The following is a 7,578-nucleotide window of genomic DNA, read 5'->3' as shown; positions in this document are numbered from 1 at the left end:
TATGCTGGCTGACCCAGTGTCATCTTGGGCTGTCAGAGGAGCTGTGGTTTTGAAAGCCGTGGAGACTGGAATATGTGAGGTCTTTATGACATCATTAATCACTGTCATCCACACACAGCAGCAGAACCGTATCAATACCACACAGAACAGCATATCTGTGTCTGTCTTTACCTCTGTCTGCTGCAACATATTGCCATCACATGTTGGAGACAGTCAGATGAACATTATATAATTTTCTGTTTGATTGACGGAGCATTTGGCAATGCAGTTGCATTGTAATGGAAGTGTATAGAAAAGACTGTTCAGATTGTATTGTGGGCTACAGAAAAGAATCTTTTTCTGTCGATTATTCAAATGAGATCTGACACAAAAATCTTACATAAGTAAAGAGAATGGAAAGCAAAACTCGATATGTGTGGGAAGGCTGATTTCCTTTGAAGACTGCAAACCAACTAGGCAAACAGCCTTTGGATAGCATTATCTTTCATTTTAGCCATTAAAAGTTTGACAATTTCTATAAGCTGAAGTAAGACACCATCACCTTCCTCAGAAACAGATGGGGAGGTTTTGTGGCTTCAACACTGTACACAGACATGTAAAGTGCAAAAGTGGATTTTTTTACAGCTCATGTTTATTCATGAACAAGCATTAGATTTCATCTGCCAAGTCATATTCTGCTGTAAAAATGAACAGGTATAAAGATCTGAGAGTTTAAAAGTTAAAAATCCTCTGAGTTGAGTCTTACCTCTAGTGGCCTGAAAGATTTGGGGGAAATAAGTCTGGCTGAATGACTGTGGGGCTGAAAAAACTCTCAGTACATCTGATTTACATTATATTCCATTATCTCTGGTTGTCCACTCAGCATATATATTTCATCCCTGAGATCTCCTTTAAAACACAAGAGGGTATATTAAACAAAATTAAGATTCAAAGCCAGCTGAGAGTCACTTTCAAATTATTGGACCCATTGCAGACATTTAAACAGTGTGATGTTTAAATTTAAGCATAATTAGCACAGCATTATTCTAAAGTTGAGCTCTATGCAAATCTAATAGAGCAAAATAATTGTGCCATTCAGCTATGACAGGGGCTTTTACACCTTTAATATAAAGGACCCCTGCATATGATAAAATTTTCGTGTTTTACTTGTGTATATATATAAATCTATATCCAGATAACATTTTACATTATTATTAAAAGGTTAGTTCACCCAAAAATGAAAATTCTGTCATTAATTACTCATGTCGTTCCACACCTGTAAGACCTTCGTTCATCTTTGGAACACAAATTAAGATATTTTTGATAAAATCCGATGGCTCAGTGAGGCCTCCATTGACAGCAAGACAATTAACACTTTCAAATGCCCAGAAAGGTACTAAAGATATATTTAAAACAGTTCATGTGACTACAGTGGTTCAACCTTAATGTTATAAAGTGACGAGAATACTTTTTGTGCACCAAAAAAACAAAATAACGACTTTATTCAACAATATCTAGTGATGGGCGATTTCAAAACACTGCTTCATGAAGCATCAGAGCTTTATGAATCTTTCGCTTCGAATCAGTGGTTCGGAGCGTGTATCAAACTGCCAAAGTCACATGATTTCAGTAAACATCGTCATAAGTGTTTCGAAACGTTTCGAAATTTCAATGGTTCAGGTGACTTTCGCAGTTTGATACACACTCCAAACCACTGATTCGAAATAAAAGATTCGTAAAGCTTCATGAAGCTTCATGAATCACTAGATATTGTTGAATAAAGTTATTATTTTGTTGCATCCTTTTGTAGAATGCACTTCCAGATTTTGCAGAGTTAAATGCATTCATATTTTTTTGATACTAGAACAACACATACCTAACCCATATCCCTACCCCTAAACCTACCCCTACCCATAAGTTATAACTAAAATCAAAGGGAAATGATAGTTGAATAACACTGATGTAGAAGCACCTAACCCTGGTTGTAAGCCTAAACTTGACAAGACAAAGATGTTGATCCAGGAACATGCACTCAAAAAAATGATCCTTTAAACCTACTTAATTTTATTATGGACAGTGGTTCCACACAAGCAAATTGTTTTTTATTAACATTAATAGAATTTTTTTAATCTATGTAAAATTCTTGTGTTGTGACAACACAACTGAATGAGGACAAATCTATTTAAAATAGTAATGTCAAATCAAATCAATGCAATTGCTTCCCTGTAACTTAAACTTGTTAAGTTTAGTGGACATGCTTTAGTTTATTTAAAACCAGCCAAATATGTTTCATTCAACCAACAAAAGGAGATTTGTTTCAAATAACTCAATTAAATTATGGACAGTGGTTCCATCCAATTAGGTTTTGTTACTTTAACTCAGTGATTTCTATTTAAAGTAACTCACTTCAAAGCAGCATTTATTTGTGTGTGATTACCTTGTAGAGACAAAAAAAAGACAAGATATGTAACAAGTTATCAAACTGTATTTGTCAGTTGCAATAAACTATGTTTTAAACAGCCTATTCAGTCATTACATTCAAGAATCTTTAAACTTGTGCAAATGCTTTTAACAGTCTGATGTAAAAGTAATTTTAGATAATGTTAGAATCAAAAGACTTCTGCAAACTCAGAAAGTGAAAATTAACCTAGAAAAAAAAACAAAAAACAAAGGATAAATACAATTAAATTTTTTTTATACAAATTTACAAAAAAAAAAGTGTCCAGATGGTACTGTGCCCTTCAATGCACTTTATTGGATAACTTGTTGCCATCAACTTTTGCAGTGCTTTGAAAGTATACCTGAATCCAGGAGGGTAGCTCAAATTCAGTCCATATTTTACTCTCATCAACATGGCTGTATATGGCATATGGGACACTGCTAAGGTCTGAAGAACCTTTTGCCCCTCTAACACCACTCCAACATCTGCTAGGCTCTCTTCTATATCTGCACCTTCCAGTCTTATGAAATAAATCCCCATCAAAGTCTTCTGAATCGCCTCCTGTCCTGTCCTAGTGTGGATATTAAAAAAAAAAAAAAAAAAACAGTACTCTTAAATTCCTGTGTATTAACTTTAACAAAGCATTTAGCATCCTTGAAAATAAACAACATTTTAAAATGCACATATACTCACCATATACAGATCAGACTGCTAGGGCCTTCTTTCATGTAGACACAGAGAGATTTGATTGTGCACTCTCTCTTCAGTTCAATGTCACCATTCTAAAGATGCAAACAACAACAACAACAACAACATTACCCAAATATAGCCTTTACCCTTTAAAATGAAAATAATTCACCTTTCCATAGGATTACCCTGCCATTGCTCCCATCATACTCAACCACTTTCAGTTATCCATCCTCCTCATGCTTTACATCAGGGGTGTGAAAGCTTGCTCTTAGAGGGACTGTTCTGCGGAGTTTAGCTCGACCCAAATTAAATGCACCTGAACCATCAATGTTTTTTTGAATTTTCAAATAAGAACAAAGTGTTAAACTTTTCAGCTTGCGCTGGGGTAAGTTAGAGCTAAACTCTGCAGAACATTGTCCATTAACAATAGTGTTATACATGTAACATCTGTCAGTTACTTTGCATTTATTGTATTTATCATGGTAATAAACAATCTTATATCTGTTTTTTTATGCATGCTCATGACCATAACCCCAGTGAGAGAATATTGTTTTAAAGGGTTAGTTCACCCTAAAATTACATTTCTGTCATTTGTTACTCACCCTCATGTCGTAATTGGCCACACACCAGTAAGATCTTAGTTCATCTTCTGAACACAAATTAAGATATTTTTGCTGATATCCCAGGGTATCTGATCTACTCAAAGGCAGCAACGTCATTGCACCTTTTGACGTCCAAAAAGTTAGTTAAAAATATGGTTAAAGTAGTCCATGTGACTGCAGTGGTTCAACTTTAATGTTATGAAGCGATAAGAATACTTTTTGTGGTCAAAAACAAAACAAACATTATGACTTTATTCAACAATTGGAACTGTCATCCTTGTTTACATCCGAATGCCAACTTAGTATAGGCTGAAGCTGAACACGTGCATTTGATGCTGACACAGGAGTCAGCCAATAACGAGCTGTTATTCGGACGTAAACAAGTCAGTCAGCAGTGAGTTCACTACGTATGACAACAGTTTAAATTGTTGAATAAAGTCATTATTTTTGTTTTTGTGCAAAATAGTATTCCCGTCACTTCATACCATTAAGGTTAAACCACTGCAGTCACGTTGACTATTTTAACCATGTTTTTAACTATATTTCTGAACGTCAAAAGGTGTAATGACGTTGCTGCCTATGAGTAGATCAGATACCCTCAGATTTCATCAAAAATATCCTAATTTGTGTTCTGAAGATGAATGAAGGTCTTCCCGGTGTGGAACGACATGAGGGAGAGTAATGACAGAAATTAAATTTTGGGGTAAACTAACGCTTTAATTTAAGGTTTTGTTGAGTGTAGTTTTTCATACCAGTGTAGTGGGCACCAAGAGATGTTTAATTTTTTGTCCAAGGACGACTCCTCAATTTGAAAACATCCGTTTTCCAGAGTATCCATCCAGCTTGACAACGAATGTTGACACCAATGGGATAAAAAACAAAGACAAAAAACAAAGACGTTATGAAGAGCAGGTTTAGCAGTTTTATTGTGCCAAGCCATGGGTTCTAACTAACTACTTTTATTAAAACCTAAAAAGACAAATACAGTGCTTCACTTACCTTAGCCAAAACGCCATTTTCTCCTTCAATAAATCTCCTTCCTTTATTTCACCAAAGACAGTGACGAACTCCAAAAACCATGATGAAAAACTGTCATAAAAAAGTAATATCAGATAAAATGTCAAAATGTATGCATCTGCAAGGTGAACGTGGCATTATTTGTACAATTTTACTGGGACTTGCATAGCTTAGAAACTACACTGGGAGGTTTTAGGAGCTAAAACGCTTTACCCCATTTTCACAGACTAAAATGCATATTTTAGCTGTTTTAACTGAAAGCAAATTGTACTGATACATCTTAAAATATGTGGATGTCATTGTTTTATCTAAAGATGCACACCAGTAATGTTTTTTCTAGTTTACGTTTATAAAAGCTACAATGCCCTAATTGAAATAATGCCTAATCCTGGTTTAGCCTAAGCCCTGTCTGTGAAACCAGGCCTTAATATACCAAGACTGTGATAATCAAAGACCAAACTCTGAAACACAATTCCAATAAAAGCAGATAAGCCCAAAATATCAACGCAATGCGTTTAGTTACACGATAAGCGTTTTCCTCCCATGTTTTACATGCTTAACATAGCTATTAATACCGAAACAGCAATCTAAAAATATCAAATTCTGATGATGATGTTAGCCTAAACCACATGTTATTCGTGCAGTTTAACCTAAAATATGAACGACGTTTAACGTTACGTTAACTAAACGCGTTGCATTCATATGCTGGATTCATCTGCATTTAGTTTATTAATAAGGTGCGTATTGAGTTTTAACTTTTAATATCACTGTCTTAGTGCATGAAGCCACGTAAAACTTTTTCAAGTTAAGCGTTTTACACTACAGATTAGTGTAACAAGTACAAGTACTTATGTTACAAATAAACACGCATCTTTCAATCGCATGGAATCATCCATTAATGGCACAATAAACGTTAAACAATAAAGTTTAACACAATATTCAATATCAATATATTAAAAACATCCCAGCGCAGACTTTGCGAAACACTAACAGAAATTAAAGCCTTTAGATTAACTTTTTATTTTCTTACCTCACTGACTGACGTCTGACGCCATTCACCTTGCCACCTCCTTCGCGCCGTCTTCATCAAATACGTTGGAAGTCGTCACATCCGGTTTTTTGAATCGCGAACTTAAACACTTTACATTAGTTTAACGACTGATAATTAAGTATAGTGGAGATTGGCACAGTTTCAGTTAATGAAACGCAATACAATAGTGTTTTGGTGGGAAAAGAAATGTATGTGTGTTATTTTAACAAAACAGATTAGGGTAAAACCAACAGTGCTGCAAAACCATTTTTTTGAGTGTGTGCATTCGTGAAATCAGGTTTTTTACAATGAAGAAAATGTAATAAAGCTATGAATGACAAAATCAAGTGGGATGATTTATTATGTTGATCACAGATTGTTGACATTTCACAAAGAGATGTCAAATGAGAAATTTTGACTTCAAATCAGACCTTTTAAAACAATTTGGCCCCATAATAGCATCTAATTTTTACACTGAAACTGATATCTTCTGAGTCAAATGTGATCAATGGCATAGCTGTGTTCCAAACCATTTTTGTTAATGCTGCAATCTATTTTCATTTATTACCAATTTGTCCAGAGCTCTCATCGACTTAATTAATGTTAACAGGAAACAAATGCATATTTTTACTGAGCCACGTGGTCTACAGTTCTGCCCACATGATTCATGACTGCGCTGAACACACATATACAGTCACGTGCTCTTACACGCTCACACGGCTGGTGGGCAAAAGAATTTAACTTTGCCTCAGCAGTGAGCAGAGGTTGCAGAGGGAGAGTGAAAAGTTCATTTAGATTCATCAAGAAAAAAGAAAAATACAGAACAAACTATAAAGCTGCACACACTCCCCAGGGACCTGTATCTTCCTCCTGATTTACATAAAGGTCCGTGCATCAAAAGTAGCGGATGCCCTTTTTAAAATATTAATGCACAGCTAGTTTCTCTCTCCCTCATTGCTTTGTAGCACCTTCTATCAAAGGCTGTGAGAGAGAGGGAGAGGAAAGGGAATACTGTGTGTGTGTGTGCTTCTGTCTGTTTGGGTACGTCTGTGTTTAGTGTTCTTTCAGTTTTGGCCCATTTTCCGATGTCATTTTCGCTGGCCGGCTTGGCAACTTCACCGTGCGCATTTCATTGTCACTCAGACAGCAGCCATTTCGCTTATCTTTCTGGAAGAAAATGAAACAGTCTAGTCTGGTTTAAAATGGAGTTAATGTAAGCATGAACGTATTGGACGGGTTGTTGTTATATACTGTAGGAAACAGGGTGAAGACGTCGGTTGTCTACATAAGCTGCGAATAATGCAGCCAGTGCAGTTTCATAGAGCCCAGAGTGTCGATGAGTCACTGCGCTTCCTCACTTCCAGAAAGTTTGAGTTGTTTCTGACCCAGAGGCTTCACAGCAGGGAAAAAGAAGAATAAACATTTGATTGTCATTAAAGGAATAGTTAGCTAAAATGGGGGGAGGGGGTTATTATTTACTCACCCTCCTGTCGTTCTAAACCCACATGACTTTCTTTCCTCCGTGGAACATAAATTCACCTTTTATGAGGAATGTCCTAGCCACTCTTTTTAATATAATGAAGGTAAACGAAGACCAGAGCTGTCAGACTGCAATATAACAAAACACCATAACAGGCCAGATGGAAAGCATTTTCGTTTTTAAAAATGCGAGATGCAGTGTATTTAGGGCCCGAGCACCGATGGTGTGAGGACCCTATTGTAATTGCTCGGTCAATTATTCTTCATCTCCGAAATGAATCGCATTTTTGAGGGCCTAAACATGCTCAAACTCATGAAACTTTGCACACGCATCAGAAGTG

The 7,578-nt window shown here is 36.1% G+C and overlaps 1 long non-coding RNA gene across 1 annotated transcript; it reads right to left on the bottom strand.

Moving 5' to 3' along the window:
* Window positions 1–2,707: 2,707 nt before the first annotated feature.
* LOC137018364 (uncharacterized) lies at window positions 2,708–4,767 on the bottom strand. Its single transcript, XR_010894904.1, has 4 exons — window positions 4,711–4,767; window positions 4,464–4,553; window positions 3,113–3,201; window positions 2,708–2,990 (listed from the first exon to the last, which is right to left on the bottom strand). It is a non-coding gene; the product is annotated as an uncharacterized lncRNA (long non-coding RNA).
* Window positions 4,768–7,578: the final 2,811 nt, after the last annotated feature.

This window comes from Chanodichthys erythropterus, chromosome 4, assembly GCF_024489055.1.
Source record: "Chanodichthys erythropterus isolate Z2021 chromosome 4, ASM2448905v1, whole genome shotgun sequence".
NCBI classification, from domain to species: domain Eukaryota; kingdom Metazoa; phylum Chordata; class Actinopteri; order Cypriniformes; family Xenocyprididae; genus Chanodichthys; species Chanodichthys erythropterus.
This window is presented reverse-complemented; position numbering and strand designations above follow the sequence as displayed.